Source organism: Cervus elaphus, chromosome 1 (genome assembly GCF_910594005.1).
Source record: "Cervus elaphus chromosome 1, mCerEla1.1, whole genome shotgun sequence".
NCBI classification, from domain to species: domain Eukaryota; kingdom Metazoa; phylum Chordata; class Mammalia; order Artiodactyla; family Cervidae; genus Cervus; species Cervus elaphus.
In genome coordinates, this window is record NC_057815.1 from 99318824 (window position 1) to 99337654 (window position 18831).

Below are 18831 nucleotides of genomic sequence, written 5' to 3' on the forward strand. Positions count from 1 at the left end.
TGGAGGAAGGGCTGAGGGGGCTCCTTGGGGGTCCCTGTCATAAGAGCCAGGATCCTGTTCATGGGGTCTCCACTCATAACCTCATCACTTACCATCCCCCCAACACCCGCGCCGGTCACAGCATCACCTAGACGTCATGATTTCAACACGTGAATTTCAGGGGACACAAACATCCAGCCCAGAATAACCACAAACTGTATGATTCCATTTACAGGAAACCTTCGGGCAAACCCAGAGACAGGAAGTGGTGCCAGGCGCTGGGGGAGGGAAGGGCAATGGGAAGCCACAGTTCACAGGCCGGCCCCAAAAAGCCTGCACCTTGCAGAATAAGACAGTTCTGACTCTGCGTTGTAACTGTTTCTTTGCCTTGCTGTCTGACTTCCTTTTGTTATTATAATCACACCTAATGGCCCCCCTCTGAGAATCCCGCCCCTCTGCCAGACTGATAAGCTACAGCGCCTTTGTTCAGAGCCCCGTTCCGTTCCGCTGTGGACTGCGGAAAGGGAGAAATTAACACATCGGCCTCCCCGAGGCTCACCGTTCCAGGATATTTGGAAGATTAATGACGATTTTTAGTTGGTTTCCTCTTGTCCCCCATGTCTGATTCCTGAAAGAACGTGGCATCCAGACCCCGACGCGATGTTTATTTGGAGACTTTCATTGGCCATCCAGTTGGCCATCTGGCTCTAAGAATACAGCTGTGTACTTGTCTCAACACCTCCTGTCCTGCAGCAAGCACAGGGCGTTTGGATTCCTGCGGGGCCACAACCGAAAGGGCCCTGGCTCTCTGCCCTCAGCTGATCTTAATCTTCAGCCTAATCGACTGTGTGCCAGCTGCAAAGAGAAGGAGTTTGTTAACACACCCCTCCCAGGGCACGGGCTCACGTGGGCTGACCCCGCCCAGGGGAGGGGCCCGTCTGGGCGGAGCTCAGCACACAGGGGTCATCGCCCAGCACCCCCAGCCTGTCTCCTGACCAGAGCGGACCCTGAGCCCCTCAGAGCAAGACCTGGACTGACAGACAGCCGCTCCTGGAGGGTCCGTGACTCTGGACTTTGCTCTGTGCGTCCTCCCAACAGCAGGACTTGCAGAGGCTTCTGCTGCGCCGGGCACCGTCTCCACCCACCACCCCTCCTTTCCTGGACTCCTTCCTGGGCTCCTCTCACTAGCAGGTCTGTTCGAAACTGCCTCCCACTTAAGGGCTAGATAAAATGATTAGAAAACCAGCCAGAGCTGCAGCCCCACGTCCGTCCTGACCCTCAGGACTGCGCTCCCGTTCCTTGCACTTGGCCGGCACAACAAGGCCCATTTTCTGCCACTGTGAGCCCCTGATGGGTGAGGATTGGCTGACCCAGGGTTAGGGTTAGGGAAGGCCAGCCCTTCCCAGGTGTGCCGGGATTGAGGTCTTTATAAACAACCCCTTCCAGGCAGTGGGGCTTCTCCTGTGGCTCAGAGGGTAAGGAATCTGCCTGCAATGCAGGAGATGGGGGTTCCATTCTTGGATCAGGAAGATCCCCTGGAGGAGGGCATAGCAACCCACTCCAGTATTCTTGCCTGGAGAATCCCATGGACGGAGGAGCCTGGCGGGCTGCGGTCCGTGCAGTTGCAGAGTCTTAGCGTGGACATGGGTAACAGAGCTTTTGGAGTTGCTGTTACAAAAAGCGGCCACTAGGCCTCAGCATTTCTTCAGGGCCCAGATTTTTTTTCCCCTCTTTCTGTGCATTCATTATTTTCTATTGGAGTAGAGTTGGTTTCTGAAACTGTATTTATTTCAGATGTACATGAGCTTGATTCGGTGATACTCAGACCTTTATCTCTTCTTTCTTTGGGTTCTTGTTCTATCTAGGCGATGACAGTGTGTATTCCCCGTGGTCTTCAATAAGTCCCTTTTGATCATCTCTTTGATCCATAGGAATGTGTATATTCATATCGTGTATGTGGGCTTCCTGGGTGGTGCTAGCAGTAAAGAGCCTGCCTGCCAATGCAGAAGATGCAAGAGATGCGGCTTCGATCCCTGGGTCAGCAAGATCCTCTGGAGGAGGGAATGACAGCCCACCCCAGTGTTCTTGCCTGGAAAGCCCCCATGGATGGAGGAGCTTGGTGGGCTACAGTCCATGCTGTCTCAGAGTCAGACACGACTGAGCAACTAAGCACGCCCCAATATGTACATGTTATTAGCAAACGCTTAATTTACCCCTCATCCGTAACATCTTCTTGATAATCTTAAGTTGGTTTTCTAAGTTTGTGAGTGTTTTTAACTTGGTGAGATACTTCATTTGCATTAGGTGGCTCAGATGGTAAAGCGTAGACCCAGCTTCAATCCCTGGTTGGGAAGATCCCCTGGAGAAGGACATGGCAACCACTCCAGTATTCTTGCCTGGAAAATCCCATGGATGGAGGAGCCTGGTGGGCTACAGTCTATGGGATCGCAAAGAGTCAGACATGACTGAGTGACTTCACTTCACTCACTGGAGTATAATTCTCAATGATATCTCATGACGTTTGTCTTTCTCTCTCTGACCTGAGCTTAGTATGAAGTTGTCTGTACATTCATGGTGCTGTTGCTGGCATTATACTGAATTGGGCTTCTGATTGCTAAGTGTGTGCTAAGTTGCTTCAGCTGTGTCTGACTCTTTGTGACCCCATGGACTGCAGCCCGCCAGGCTCCTCTGTCCCTGGGGTTCTCCAGACGAGAATACTGGAGCAGGTTGCCATTTCCTCCTCCAGGGGATCGTCCCGCCACAGGGACTTCTGATGCTCCTGTCTCTAATAGAGATGATGAGCATCTTGTTATGTGCCTTGTGGGAATCTCTATGCCTTCTTGGAAGACATATCTGTTTCTATCTTGGGCCCTTTTATTTCTTGGGTTGCTTGTTTTGTTTTTCTGACATTGAGCTGCACAAACTCTTTCTATGTTTTGGACACGAATTCCTTGTGGGTATGTTTGATTGCACATGTATTTTCTCATTCTGTGAGTTGTCTTTTTCTTTTGTTGAGGGTTTCCTCTTCTATGCAAATGTTCCAGGTAGATTCGGTCCTGTTTTGTTACTTTTGATTGATGTTTCATTATTCTAAGATCTGGAGCCCAAAAGAATTTCCTGTGATGAATGTCAAAGTGTGTCCTGTGTATATTTTCCTCAAGAATGTCACAGTCTCCATCTTCCCATTTAGATCTTGTATTTTTGTGTATGGTGTTGGGGAATATTCTAATTTCATTCTCGTTTCCATTGTTCGAGGAACCCACACACTCTTCTTCAGAGGGGCTGTCTCCAACTTCCATTCCCAGCATCAGAGGAGGAGGGTTCCCGTTTCTCCAAGTGTCTACAGCACTTAATGTTTGTAAAGGGCTTGACAGTGGCCATCCTGACCGGCTTAAGGTGACACCTCGTTGCAGGGTTGATGGGCACTTCCCTAATGTTTAGCAATGTTGCCGTCATTGCATGTGATTTTTTTTCCTTTAAGGGTGTGAGTTAAAGGTACCTGTTGAACTTGGCTCTGTGACCGTCTGCTAAGTTTTGAATTCTTGTTTGTTGACCCTCCCTGGGGGTCAGCTTCTGGAGGGCAGGTGTTTATTTACAACCCCACGGACCTTGTGAATATTAAGTGCCTGGAAAGACTGAAGGAGGGAGAAGAAGGGGACGACAGAGGATGAGATGGTTGGATGGCATCATCGATTCGATGGAGTTGAGTTTGGGCAAACTCCGGGAGTCGGTGAAGGATGGGGAAGCCTGGCGCGCTCCAGTCTGTGGGGTCGCAGAGTCGGACAAGACCCAGGACTGAACTGAACTGAACACAGCTTTTAGAGTTGTTGTTACAAAAAGTGACCACAGGGTGGCAGCATTGCTTTTGCCTCAAACTTCACTTGTCCGTTTCTGTGCATTCCTTGTTTTATTTCCGAGTAGGGTTGATTCCGGATACTGTCACGGGTACAGGGGCTTGGTTCAGTGATACACCGACGTCTGTCAATTCTTTCTTGGGTTCTTTTTCCCCACATAGAGGATTACAGGGTCTCCAGGAGGCTGCCCTTTGCTATCCAACAGTTTTTTCCCGATTTTCTGTTTGATGTATATTGATGTCTTTTCCTTGCAAACTCTTCATTTATCCCACATCCCTAACTTTATTTTTTTTAATAATCATAAGTTGGTTTTCTAAGTTTGTGAGTCTGTTTCTACTGCGTAGCAGCCTACATTTGCATTAATTTTAAGAAGATAGCTGTCAGTGACACCTTCTGATACTTGTCTTTCTCTCCGGGCCTTCCTTTCCTTAGTATGGTAATCACTCTTTCCACCCACACTGTTGTCACTGGCATTATTCGGTTCTGATTCAGGGCTGGGTAGCATTGCCATGTACAGGTGCACCACTCTGTCTGCATTTTCCTGTCGATGGATATCCTGGTTGAATTTGTTGCAGGGGAAGGGAAAAAAAAGGGCTTCCCTGGTGGCTTAGCTGGTAGAGAATCTGCCTGCCAATGCAGGAGACATGGATTCAACACCTGATTGGGGAAGATCCCCTGGAGGAGGGCATGGCAACCCACTCCAGTGTTCTTGCCTGGAGAATCCCACGGATTCTGGCGGGCTGCAGTCCATGGGGTCACAGAGTGCTGGACACGACTGAAGTGACTGAGAATGCATGCAAAGGAAAAAAAAAAGAGGAGTGAGTTTTTAATTTTTTCCCTTTTTTGAGAAGAAAGGAGATAAAGCAGTGAGCAGGTGTGAACATTCCTATTTTTTTTTTTTTTTTTTTTTTTACTTTTAACTGCTCATAACTCTGAATGTCTGTAACTAAATTTGCTTTTCTGCCCCCTAACTCTGCAGGAGCTACAATAAACATTTTTTCCTTGGACTCCATGCTAAATACATCGTCTGTCTGGTGTTTATGCTTACAACACCCTTCCCCTTGTACTTACAAGGCCGCAGAGACATCGAACTGCCAGTGTCCGTTCCTGGGTTATTGACTTCAGTCTATGACTGTCTTTGAAAAAATGCATGAGGAAGAAAGCGAGATCCTATTGCCTTTGTTCCTCATCACTGACTCCTGATGGCGAGTCCTTGCCGTATATAAGCCCCTAGACTCCTCATGGGCGGGGTGTGGAGCACAGTTCTTGAGGCATGACCCTACTGTGTTCCCCTCTCTGCTGGCTTGAGAATAAAAGCCACCTTGGTATTTCCTTCAAACTCTGTCTCTGTAATTTTTATTTGGCTGCCCTAAGAGGAGAAAGCCAAGATTTTGGCCAGCAACCATTCTAGCTTGGCCATTGGTCAGTCGAGCTGCCCTGAAGACAAGTGTTCACGGGTAACTGTGAATTCTGATTTTTTCTGGATTGGAGCACAAACGTGGGATTGAGGTTAGGGCCATGTGGTTTCTGGATGTTTATCTGATAAGGAACCTCCTTGCTGGTTTTGATAGTTCCTGCAGCCATTTACACCCCCACCAAGAGTGTAGGAGAGTTCCATTTTGCCTCCATCGTCTGCAGCCCGTATTCTCTGTAGATGTTTTAGACGGTGCCATGCTGACCTGTGGGAGGGGATTTTTCATAGGAGCTTTGATTTGCATGGATTTAGTACATAGTGGCATGCTGTAGTCCACGGGATTGCAAAGAGTAGGACATGATTGAGCGACTGAACTACACAGTCAGCTGCAGGAATTTTCCTGGTACTTTTGGATACTGTACAGAGTGACTACAGTTTACTTCTTGAAACTGTTTTCTTGAAAGGTGGCCCTGTTTGAATTCATGTCTGATGATTTACCCCGGGACATGACTGGACAGGAGAGGTCATTTACAGTCCCGCAGGCCTTGTGAATACAAACAGCCCAACAGCACTAGGTTTAAAGTCGTTTTTCTGGAAGATGGCCCTAAGGAAACAGCATTGCTTCCTGCCTCACTCTGGTCCACAGGCATTGAGTCTCATGGAAAACTCTGTTCATGGATTCTCAGCTAGAGTGGACTATGCCAGAAGAAACACCCAAGGCTTGAATCTCTTCTCCTTCCCCCTTACCCAGTGTCCCCAGGATACATCCCAGTTTTTTGGAACACCACTCTCAGAGGGTGCTGTCATCTGTAGGCGGGGTGACCCTAAGGATGGAGGCTGGAGGTAGGAACCTCAGCCTAGGGCACATAGACTGGCCAGGGGACCTTGCAAACATGTTCCAACCCAGAGGTTCCACCAATTCTTGGGTGATGTAGGCTTGGTTTCTCTGCAGGAGGTTCCACCTGCATCTGGAGATTGGGGGCTCATGCAGAGGGCAGGAGGCACCCCAGGTCCATCATGGGGCCACATTTCCTGCCACATGCTCCCAGCTCTTCTGCATTGAGCCCCTCCAGTCTTGGGTTCCCTCCATCTTGAGTCCCTCCAGCTCAGGTTCCAGGGATGTGACACCATCCAGGTATCCGTGGCCTGAGGGCAAGAGTCAGCCTTTCTGATTCCTGTTTTGTACTTTCATCCCCCAATTTGAATTGCAGTATGTAGTTGAATGATAAGGATGTGGGTGTTTTCTTTTCTTTTTTGGATCGACAGCAACTTGATTCACTTGTGCGTAGATATATATATCTTCTCTTCCAGGTTCTTTTCTGGTATAGGATGGTACAGAGTGTTGAATAGGATTCCTGTGTTACTCAGTGGGTCCTGGTGGACACTTTTTTTTTAAAAAATAATATTAGCCTCCCTATGTTAGACTGAATCAGTTCATTACTCCCTGTCCCACATCCGGCTCCATCACTTCATGGCAAATAGATAGGGAAACAGTGGAAACAGTGGCTGACTTTATTTTCCTGGGCTCCAAAATCACTGCAGATGGTGATTGCAGCCATGAAATTAAAAGACACTTCCTCCTTGGAAGGAAAGTTATGAGCAACCTAGACAGCATATTAAAAAGCAGAGACATTACTTTGCCAACAAATGTCCGTCTAGTCAAGGTTATGGTTTTTCCAGTGGTCATGTATGGATGTGAGAGTTGGACTGTAAAGAAAGCTGAGCACCGAAGAATTGATGCTTTTGAACTGTGGTGTTGGAGAAAACTCTTGAGAGTCCCTTGGACTTCAAGGAGATCCATCCAGTCCATCCTAAAGGAGATCAGTCCTGAGTGTTCATTGGAAGGACTGAGACTGAAGCTGAAACTCCAATACTTTGGCCACCTCATGCAAAGAGCTGACTCATGTGAAAAAACCGTGATGCTGGGAAAGATTGAGGGCAGGAGGAGAAGGGGACGACCGAGGATGAGCTGGTTGGATGGCATCACTGACTCAGTGGACCTGAGTTTGCGTAAACTCCGGGAGTTGGTGATGGACAGGGAGGCCTGGTGTGCTGCGGTTCATGGGGGTGCAAAGAGTAGGACACAACTGAGCGACTGAACTGAACTGAACTGTCCCAGAGTTTTTGTTTTTTTCTGGGGACCATTGATTCTTTTCTGAGTCTGTGAGACTGTTTCTTTTTGGTAAAGAAGTTCATCTGTATCCATTTTTAGATCCCAGCTACAAGTGATATCTTATGTTAATATCCCTCCCTGTCCCCCTCACCTCACTTGCTATGATCATGTCTAGTTTCTTCCCTGAGGCCTGCCAGGGCATTCTTTCCTGCTTGTTATGGCTGAGTGATGGTTCATCGTGTCTATGTACCCCATCTTCTTTATTCCTTGTGGACGTCTTTTTTTGCAAATGTTTTTTTCCCCCATTCTGAAGACTGTCTTTCTCTTTCATTTAGGGTTCCTTTGCTGTACAAACACTTTTAAGGTTAATTCAGTCCTGTTTTCTTTTTTTTTAAATATAAGTTTATTTATTTTAATTGGAGGCTAATTACTGTACAATATTGTATTGGTTTTGCCATACATTGACATGAATCTGCCCTGGGTGTAAATGTGTTCCCCATCCTGAAACCCCCTCCCACCTCACTCCCCATCCCATCTCTCAGGGTCATCCCAGTGCACTGGCTTTGAGTGCCCTCTCTCATGCATCGAACCTGGACTGGCGATCCATTTCACATATGATAATAGACATGTTTAAATGCCATTCTCCCAAATCATCCCACCCTCACCTTCTCCCACAGAGTCCAAAAGACTGTTCTATACATCTCTGTCTCTTTTGCTGTCCCGCATACAGGGTTATCGTTACCATCTTTCTAAATTCCATATATATTCGTTAGTATACTGTATTGGTGCTTTTCTTTCTGGCTTACTTCACTCTGTATAATAGGCTCTAGTTTCATCCACCTCATTAGAACTGATTCAAATATATCCTTTTTAATGGCAGAGTAATGTTGTATATATGTACCACAGCTTTCTTATCCATTCATCTGCCAATGGACATCTAGGTTGCTTCCATGTCCTGGCTATTATAAACAGTGCTGCAGTGAACATTGGGGTACATGTGTCTCTTTCAGTTCTGGTTTCCTTGGTGTGTATACCCAAGAGTGGGATTGCTGGGTCATATGGCAGTTCTATTTCCAGTTTTTTAAGGATTCTCCACACTGTTCTCCATGGTGGCTGTACTAGTTTGCATTCCCACCAACAGTGTAAGAGGGTTCCCTTTTCCCCACACCCTCTCCAGCGTTTATTGCCTGTGGACTTTTGGATAGTAGCCATTCTGATTGGTGTGAAATGATACCTCATTGTGGTTTTGATTTGCATTTCTCTGATAATGAGTGATGCTGATCATCTTTTCATGTGTTAGTTAGCCGTCTGTTTGTCTTCTTTGGAGAAATGTATGTTTAGTTCTTTGGCCCATTTTTTGATTGGGTCATTTATTTTTCTGGAATTGAGCTGCAGGAGTTGCTTGCATATTTTTGAGATTAATTCTTTGTCTGTTGCTTCATTTGCTATTATTTTCTCCCATTCTGAAGGCTGTCTTTTCACCTTGCTTATAGTTTCCTTCGTTGTGCAAAAGCTTTTAATTTTAATTAGATCCCATTTGTTTGCTTTTGTTTTTATTTCCAGTATTCTGGGAGGTGGGTCATGGAAGATCCTGCTGTGATTTATGCCGGAGAGTGTTTTGCCTATGTTTTCCTTTAGGAGTTTTATAGTTTCTGGTCTTATGTTTGGATCTTTAATCCATTTTGAGTTTATTTTTGTGTATGGTGTTAGAAAGTGTTCTAGTTTCATTCTTTTACAAGTAGTTGACCAGTTTTCCCAGCACCACTTGTTAAAGAGATTGTCTTTTCTCCATTGTATATTCTTGCCTCCTTTGTCAAAGATAAGGTGTCCATAGGTGCGTGGATTTATCTCTGGGCTTTCTATTTTGTTCCATTGATCTATATGTCTGCCTTTGTGCCAGTACCATACTGTCTTGATGACTGTGGCTTTGTAGTAGAGCCTGAAGTCAGGCAGGTTGATTCCTCCAATTCCATTCTTCTTTCTCAAGATTGCTTTGGCTATTCAAGCTTTTTTTGTATTTCCATACAAATTGTGAAATTATTTGCTCTAGTTCTTTGAAAAATACCCTTGGTATTTTGATACCATTGGTAGCTTGATAGGGATTGTATTGAATCTATAGATTGCTTTGGGTCGTATACTGATTTTCACTATATTGATTCTTCTGATCCAGGAACATGGTATATTTCTCCATCTATTTGTGTCCTCTTTGATTTCCTTCACCAGTATTTTATAGTTTTCTATATATAGGTCTTTTGTTTCTTTAGGTAGATATATTCCTAAGTATTTTATTCTTTTCGTTGCAAAGGTGAATGGAATTATTTCCTTAATTTCTCTTTCTGTTTTCTCATTGTTAGTGTACAGGAATGCAAGGGATTTCTGTGTGTTGATTTCATATCATGCAACTTTACTATATTCATTGATTAGCTCTAGTAATTTCTTGTGGAGTCTTTAGGGTTTTCTATGTAGAGTATCATGTCCTCTGCAAACAGTGAGAGTTTTACTTCTTTTCCAATCTGGATTCCTTTTATTTCTTTTTCTGCTCTGATTGCTGTGGCCAAAACTTCCAAAACGATGTTGAATAGTAGTGGTGAGAGTGGGCACCCTTGTCTTGTTCCTGACTTTAGGGGAAATGCTTTCAATTTTTCACCATTGAGGATAATGTTTGCTGTGGGTTTGTCGTATATAGCTTTTATTATGTTGAGGTATGTTCCTTCTATTCCTGCTTTCTGGAGGGTTTTTATCATAAATAGATGCTGAATTTTGTCAAAGGCTTTCTCTGCATCTGTTGAGATAATCATATGGTTTTTATTTTTCAGTTTGTTAATGTGGTGTATTACATTGATTGATTTGCAGATATTGAAGAATCCTTGCATCCCTGAGATAAAGCCCACTTGGTCATGATGTATGATCTTTTAATATGTTGTTGGATTCTGTTTGCTAGAAAATCCTTTGTTAAGGATTTTTGCATCTATGTTCATCAGTGATATTGGCCTGTAGTTTTCTTTTTTTGTGGCATCTTTGTCTGGTTTTGGAATTAGGGTGATGGCAGCCTCATAGAATGTGTTTGGAAGTTTACCTTCTTCTGCAATTTTCTGGAAGAGTTTGAGTAAGATAGGTGTTCAGTCAGTTCAGTTCAGTCGCTCAGTCGTGTCCAACTCTTTGCGACCCCATGAATCACAGCACGCCAGGCCTCCTTGTCCATCACAAACTTCTGGAGTTTACTCAAACTCATGCCCATCGAGTCAGTGATGCCATCCAACCAGCTCATCCTCTGTCGTCCCCTTCTCCTCCTGCCCCCAGTCCCTCCCAGCATCAGGGTCTTTTCCAACGAGTCAACTCTGTGCATGAGGTGGCCAAAGTATTGGAGTTTCAGCTTCAGCATCAATCCTTCCAATGAACACTCAGGACTTATCTCCTTCAGGATGGACTGAATGGATCTCCTTGAAGTCCAAGGGACTCTCAAGAGTCTTCTCCAACACCACAGTTCAAAAGCATCAATTTTTCGGTGCTCAGCTTTCTTTACAGTCCAACTCTCACATCCATACATGACCACTGGAAAAACCATAGTCTTGACCAGACGGACCTTTGTTGGCAAAGTAATGTCTCTGCTTTTTAATATGCTGTCTAGGTTGGTCATAACTTTCCTTCCAAGGAATAAGCGTCTTTTCATTTCATGGCTGCAATCACCATCTGCAGTGATTTTGGAACCCCCAAAAATAAAGTCTGACACTGTTTCCACTGTCTCCCCATCTATTTCCCATGAGGTGATGGGACCGGATGCCATGATCTTAGTTTTCTGAATGTTAAGCTTTAAGCCAACTTTTTCACTCTCCTCTTTCACTTTCATCAAGAGGGTTTTTAGTTCATCTTCACTTTCTGCCATAAGGGTGGTGTCATCTGCATATCTAAGGTTACTGCTATTTCTCCCAGCAATCTTGATTCCAGCTTGTGCTTCTTCCAGCCCAGCGTTTCTCATGATGTACTCTGCATATAAGTTAAATAAGCAGGGTGACAATATACAGCCCTGATGAACTCCTTTTCCTATTTGGAACCAGTCTGTTGTTCCATGTCCAATTCTAACTGTTGTTAGCTCTTCTATAAATTTTTGGTAGAATTCAGCTGTGAAGCCATCTGGTTCTGGGCTTTTGTTTGCTGGAAGATTTCTGATTACAGTTTCGATTTTTTTGCTTGTGATGGGCTTGTTAAGATCTTCTGTTTCTTCCTGGTTCAGTTTTGGAAAGTTATACTTTTCTAAGAATTTGTCAGTTTCTTCCAAGTTGTCCATTTTATTGGCATATAGCTGCTGGTAGTAGTCTCTTATGGTCCTTTATATTTCAGTGTTGTCTGTTGTGATCTCTCCATTTTCGTTTCTAATTTTGTTGATTTGGTTTTTCTCCCTTTGTTTCTTGATGAGTCTGGCTAACGGTTTGTCGGTTTTATTTATCTTTTCAAAAAACCAACTTTTAGCTTTGTTGATATTTGCTATGGTTTCTTTTGTTTCTTTTGCATTTATTTCTGCCCTAATTTTTAAGAGTTCTTTCCTTCTACTAACCATGGGGTTCTTCATTTCTTCCTTCTCTAGTTGCTTTAGGTGTAGATTTAGGTTATTTATTTGACTTTTTTCTTGTTTCTTGAGGTAAGCCTGTATTGCTATGAACCTTCCCCTTAGCACTGCTTTTACAGTGTCCCATAGGTTTTGGGTTGTTGTGTTTTCATTTTCATTTGTTTCTATGCATATTTTGATTTCTTTTTTGATTTCTTCTATGATTTGTTGGTTATTCAGAAGCCTATTATTTAGCCTGCATATATTTGAGTTATTAATAGTTTTTTTTTTTTCCCTGTAATTGAGATCTAATCTTACTGCACTGTGGTCAGAAAAGATGACTGGAATGATTTCAATTTTTTTTTTTTTAATTTACCAAGGCTAGATTTATGGCCCAGAATGTGATCTATTCTGGAGAAGGTTCCATGTGCACTTGAGAAAAAGTTGAAATTGATTGTTTTGTGGTGAAATGTCCTATGCATATCAATTATGTCTAGCTGGTCCATTGTGTCATTTAAGGTTTGTGTTTCCTTGTTAATTTTCTGTTTAGTTGACCTATCCATAGTTGTGAGTGGGGTATTAAAGTCTCCCACTATTATTGTGTTACTATTAATTTCCCCTTTCATACTCGTTAGCATTTGCCTTACATGTTGCGGTGCTCCTATGTTGGGTGCATATATATTTATAATTGTTATATCTTCTTCTTGGACTGATCCTTTGATCATTATGTAGTGTCCTTCTTTGTCTCTTTTCACAGCCTTTATTTTAAAGTCTATTCTATCTGATATGAGTATTGCGACTCCTGCTTTCTTTTGATCTACGTTTGCGTGAAATATTTTTTTCCAGCCCTTCACTTTCAGTCTGTATGTGTCTCTTGTTTTGAGGTAGGTCTCTTGTAGACAGCACATATAGGGGTCTTGCATTTGTATCCATTCAGCCAGTCTTTGTCTTTTGGTTGGGGCATTCAACCCATTTACATTTAAGGTAATTATTGATAGGTATGGTCCCATTGCCATTTACTTTGTTGTTTTGGGTTCACGTTTATACAACCTTTCTGTGTTTCCTGTCTAGAGAAGATCCTTTAGCATTTGTTGGAGAGCTGGTTTGGTGGTGCTGAATTCTCTCAGCTTTTGCTTGTCTGTAAAGCTTTTGAATTCTCCTTCATGTCTGAATGAGATCATTGCTGGGTACAGTAATCTGGGTTGTAGATTATTCTCTTTCATTACTTTAAGTATATCCTGCCATTCCCTTCTGGCCTGAAGAGTTTCTATTGAAAGATCAGCTGTTATCCTTATGGGAATCCCTTGTGTGTTATTTGTTGTTTCTCCCTTGCTGCTTTCAATATTTGTTCCTTGTGTTTGATCTTTGTTAATTTGATTAATGTGTCTTGGAGTGTTTTGCCTTGGGTTTATCCTGTTTGGGACTCTCTGGGTTTCTCGGACTTGTGTGACTATTTCCTTCCCCATTTTGGGGAAGTTTTCAGCTATTATCTCCTCGAGTATTTTCTCATGGCCTTTCTTTTTGTCTTCTTCTTCTGGGACTCCTATGATTCGAATGTTGGGGCATTTCACATTGTCCCAGAGGTCCCTGAGGTTGTCCTCATTTCTTTTGATTCTTTTTTCTTTGTTCCTCTCTGCTTCATTTATTTCCACCATTTTATCTTCTACCTCACTTATCCTATCTTCTGCCTCCGTTATTCTACTGTTGGCTCCCTCCAGAGTGTTTTTGATCTCATTTATTATATTATTAATTTTTAATTGACTCTTTTTTATTTCTTCTAGGTCTTTATTAAACATTTCTTGCATCTTCTCAATCCTTGTCTCCAGGCTATTTATCTGTAACTCTATTTTGTTTTCAAGATTTTGGATCATTTTTATTATCATTATTCTAAATTCTTTTTCAGGTAGATTCCCTATCTCCTCCTCTTTTGTTTGGCTTGGTGGGGATTTTTCATGTTCATCTACCTGCTGGGTATTTCTCTGCCTTTTCATCTTATTTAGATTGCTGTGTTTGGGGTGGCCTTTCTCTATTCTGGTAGTCTGTGGTTCCTTTTTATTGTGGAGGTTTCTCCCAGTGGGTGGGGTTGGATGATTGGCTTGTCGAGGTTTGCTGGTTAGGGAAGCTTGCATCAATGTTCTGGTAGGGGGAGCTGGATTTCTTCTCTCTGGAGTGCAATGGAGTGCCCAGTAGTGAGTTTTGAGATGGGTCTATGGGTTTGGTATGGCTCTGGGCAGCCTGTATATTGACGCTCAGGGCTATGTTCCTGCGTGGCTGGAGAATTTGCGTGGTATGTCTTGCTCTGGAACTTATTGGCTCTTGGGTGGTGGTTGGTTTCAGTGTAGGTATGGAGGCTTTTGGATGATATCTTATTAATTAATGTTTCCTATAGTCAGGAGTTTTCTGGTATTCTCAGGTTTTGGGCTTAAGCCTCCTGCCTCTGGATTTCAGTCTTATTCTTCTGTTAGCCTTAAGACTTCTCCATCCATACAACACTGATAATAAAACTTCTAGGTTAATGGTGAAAAGATTATCCACAGTGAGGGACACGCAGAGAGGTTCACAGAGTTACATGAAGAAGAGGAGAGGGAGGAAGGAGATAGAGGTGGGCAGAAGGAGAAAAGGGGGGATTCAAGAGGAGAGAGATAGATCTACACAGTACTCTGTTCCCTAAGTGTTCTCCATAGCCCAGAACACCCACAGAGATTCACAGAATTGAACTGAAAAGAGACAGGGGAGGGAGGAAATAGAGGTGATCTGGGGGAGACAAAGGAGAGTCAAAAGGGGGAATGAGTAATCAATATAGTAATCACACTCCTGAGTAAAAATGGGTACTGAAGGTTAGATTCTTAAATGTCCAAAATTGGTATCAAATACTGAAAAACAAAGATTAAAATTCTAGAGGTTAGACTCTTAAAAATACAATATTTAAAAAAAAAAAATTTAAGAAATATATATGAAGTTTGTTTTAAAAATAGGGTCCTTTTTTTTTTTTGCAAGGTTATAGTGGGTTATAAAAATGAAAATTAAGGAATAATGACTTAAAAAAAAGAAAAAAATTTAATTAAAAAAACAATAATAGTAAAAGCGTATCTAGGAATTTCTCTGGAGCTGTTGCAGGCAGTGTGGGTTCGGTTCAGTTTCAGATAGCTCCTTGTTGCAGCTTGCACTTCTCGTATCTATAGTCCCGTTTCGGTGTAGCCAGTGTTAACTACAGGGATTTTAATCTGTTGCACCGGTCCCTTCTGAAGCGGTTCCCTGTGTTTATTTGGCTTCTGTTTGCAGGCCTCTTCAGTGTCTAATTTCCGCCCTGACACAAGTGGGCGGAGGTGGTCTCTTGTTTAGGTTCGCTTGTTCAGTCGTGCTGTGGGGAGGGAGTAACGCTGCAAACAAATGTCACTGGCGTGGGTGGGGAGCACTCGCAGCGTTCTGGCCACACTGGGTTTGCCCCCGCTCACGGCGTGAATGCTTTCCCGGTCTACACTGCTCAGGCTCCTGGTTGCTCTCCAGGGAGCGGGCCCTGAGTTGCATGCACTTGCCAGGCCCAAGCCGCTCAGGATCCGGTTCTTGGGTACTCCACGAAGGCGGAGACTCGGTTAGGCCTGCGTTTTGTGCCTTCCCCGTCTGAGCAGCTCAGGGAACCGTGAGCTTGACGAGCGCACTCTCCCCAGGTGTAGCGCGACGTCTCTCCTCCACGGTCCCAGCCTCAGTTTCCGGGCGCGCTGGTCCGGTGCGCCTTGTGTCTCTTCTGGGGAGCTGATCTCTGGCTGCGACCCTCCTGGCGGATGTCAGCCATCCAGAGTCTCAGTAAGTGTTTGGTTAGAAACTGGAAGCCAGTTTGCAGTTTGGTAGGGGATGCTGTCTCTGGGGCCGAGTTTGCCCCTTTCCGGCTCTGCCTGGAGCCCCTCTCCCTGCTGCCTCCGGCGGGGGATGGGCTGGTCCGCAGCCCGGCTGGTCTTCTCTGGTATTGCTCAGTCCTTTGTTCTGTGAATGGGCTGGCTGTGCCTTAGGTTGGGGCTTTTCGCAGGTTAATTCTCTCTCTCTCTTGCTATCCCACAGTTTAAGTTGCTATCTCATGTTAGCTCCCTCAGATGGCCCTCAGGGCATTCAGGCCCGGTCCTTACCCTAAGCAATGCTGCCCGCTTCTCTCTGTTCAGCCCCCCTTTGCTGGTGGCGGATGCGAGCGTCTGGGATACTTTTCTGCTGCGAGTTGCTTTTAGGCATATAATCTGTGGGTTTTATTTATTTTTCCTCCCGGTTAGGATGCCCTCCAAGATTCGAAAACTTCCCCCAAACCCGCCGGTGAGAGGGCTTCCTGTTGTTTGGAGACTTTCTCTATTAAGTCTCCCTTCCCTGGACGGATCTCTGTCCCTAACTCTTTTGTCTGTCTTTTTATCTCTTGTCCTACTTCCTTTTAAAGACAATGGGCTGCTTTCTGGGTGCCTGATGTCCCCTGCTGGTGATCAGAAGTTGCTTTGTGTAGTTTGCTGTGCGTTCAAGAGTCCTTTTGATGAATTTGTGGGGGAGAAAGTGGTGTCCCTGTCCTATTCCTCTGCCATCTTAGCTCCCTCCCAAGTGCTCAGCCTTCTTTATGGTCCAGCCCTCACATCCGTACATGCCTACAGGACAAACCACAGCTTTGACAATATGGACCTGGCTTGTTTATACATTAGGGGCCTGCCGACCACGGCCATGGTGCCCTGACCAAGGGAATGTGTGACCCCAGGTAGGGGGGTCTGGGAACTGAGTCTCACCCCATCTGCGTGGGCCAGAATCATGTGCAGAGGGAGACCATACACTCGAAGTTAAGAAAAAGGGAAGAACACGTGTGAGGTTCACTTGACTTGTGTTTAGGAATCAATGCTTTTCAGTATCATTTTATACAGATCTCTGCCTATTTCCTCTTTACCCATGAGCGGCTCCCCATCCCTGGGGCTCCTGGAGACTCCTCAGGTGAGCTACCTGGTAATTATTCCAATTCACCAGCACGAGCATGGGGAGAAGGGAGCAGGTTTATCTGGGCAATTTATTGCAGGGCACATGGACCAGCAAAAAGCTAATGAGCAGCAGGTGAGGTTGCAGCTGTGATCTCCTTCCAGTAGACGTCCATACTCACTCAGCAGAGACCAGACCTGGCCCTCCTCTTCCAGCCCAGCTTCTGGTGTGTTCTCACAGAATCTCAGTGGGATAAGAGAAGACCCAGAATGCCAGCACCATGGCAGTGTGTTCAACATTATTATGATGGCTGTAAAAACAGTTACTATCACACAGAACTGAAGGGAATGTGGGAGAGCAGGAGGGGGAACCTGGGTCCCCAATGAGACCCTCTCAGCAGAGCTGGGCCTGGGTCAGGCTTGGAGGGTGTGACCGAGAGTTTGCTGGACAGGACGGCACATTTAGAGGGCCTCCTGCAGTGCAGGTTTCAGGGCTACATAACAACTAAGTGCAGAGCATGGTGGCTGAGCTGACGGCTGTGGATCCTGCAGGCTGAGCGCTGAGCCCTGAACGTTGGAAGGTGGTCTGGAGTCACAGGACGTGCTTGCTCTCTCTGCTGAGATGATCTCAATGGGGACCCAGGTTCCCCCTCCTACTGTCTAGAAGTGATCAGACAGCAGCCACTTTCCACAGTAAGCCCTGAGGAAACTCTGGAAGGAGAAGAATACCTGCCCTCTAGCAGCCACTAGGCTGCAGCCACTGCCCACAGTAAGCCCTGAGGAAACTCTGGAAGGAGAAGAATACCTGCTTTCTAGCAGCCATCAGGCTTCAGCCACTCCCCATTGTGAGCCCTGAGGAAACTCAGGAAAGAGAAGACAGGATACTTGCCCCAGATGGTGAGGTGTGTATCAAAGGGGATGATTTCAATGAGATGACTCTTGCACCTTCCCATACATTAAAAATACTAAATACCTTACCTTTAGATGTTGCCTGCATTTTTGAAGTCCTAAAAGATTCTTGCTGAATAAAATTTAACTCTCAACATCTACATTATAAATATTTTTATGTCTACACATATGAAATAGACACTTTCCAAAGAGCAACAAAAGAAGACAAATCTCAACATTCACCACACTGGCCCCAATGGTGGACACTCCCCAAAAGATGCAACTGATGGAGCAATTAGAACAATCATCACCCCTTTTCCCATAAGATTGTGGAATAGACACTGAGACTGGGGAATTATGCAGGGATGAACAAAATCTGACACCATGTCCAAAAAATATTTTTTTTCCAAATTATATCTTTTATTTTAACCTTTGCTTCCTGTTGGTCTGGTTGCTACAGGGATGCTGTCCATAAATAATGGCCTGCCTCAGGAAACCCCGCCCCTCTGCCTCTGTCCAGGACCTGTCCACCTGTGGATGGATACAGGAGGGAGAAAGTAACACATCTCCTCCTGAGACTGGCCATTCCAGGAGATGTTTGCCAGATTAATGACCTTTTCACTGTATTTCCTCACCTCCCAGCTCTGTGTTCTATCAAAGACACTGGCATCCAGACCCTGACAAGATGGTTTCTTCAAGATAGTCTGCTATCTTCTCAGTCTTCTGGCTTTCCAAGTAGGGTCATATTCCTTGCCTCAGCACTTCGCCTCTGGTTTATCGGCCTGTTGTGAGGCATGCAGAGTGAGCTTGGACTTGGTAACAATTCCACATGCCTTGCAGTCAAAAAATGAAAACAAAATGGAAGCAATATTGTAACAGATTCAATAAAGACACTGAAAATGGACCATATAAGAAGATCTGAAACCAAAAACCAAAAGGAACTCAGCGGTTGTCTGAAATATTTAGAAAGGATTTAGTACCCCTCTTGCCCGTACCCCCTGAAGCCACAGTAGACAGTTAGGCCCTGTCCATTCAGGACACCCTCTCCAGACCCCAGCTGGAGGTGCTCTGCCCCCAGTGCCCACCTGGGTCTCAGGAGTAGAAGAGAC

At 44.8% G+C, this 18831-nt stretch overlaps 1 protein-coding gene and 1 long non-coding RNA gene across 2 annotated transcripts in view; one reads left to right on the forward strand and one right to left on the reverse strand.

Annotated features, from left to right (window-relative positions):
- The window catches only part of LOC122703521 (histone-lysine N-methyltransferase PRDM9-like), a gene marked incomplete at its 5' end in the record, with an annotated part of 100610 nt that overhangs the window by 57485 nt on the left and 24294 nt on the right, over window positions 1–18831 (reverse strand). The gene's annotated exons all lie outside the window — the stretch shown is intronic.
- Window positions 927–18558, forward strand: LOC122701666. The gene is made up of 5 exons (XR_006343103.1): window positions 927–1170; window positions 4813–5290; window positions 16772–16853; window positions 17387–17736; window positions 18183–18558. It is a non-coding gene; the product is annotated as an uncharacterized LOC122701666 (long non-coding RNA).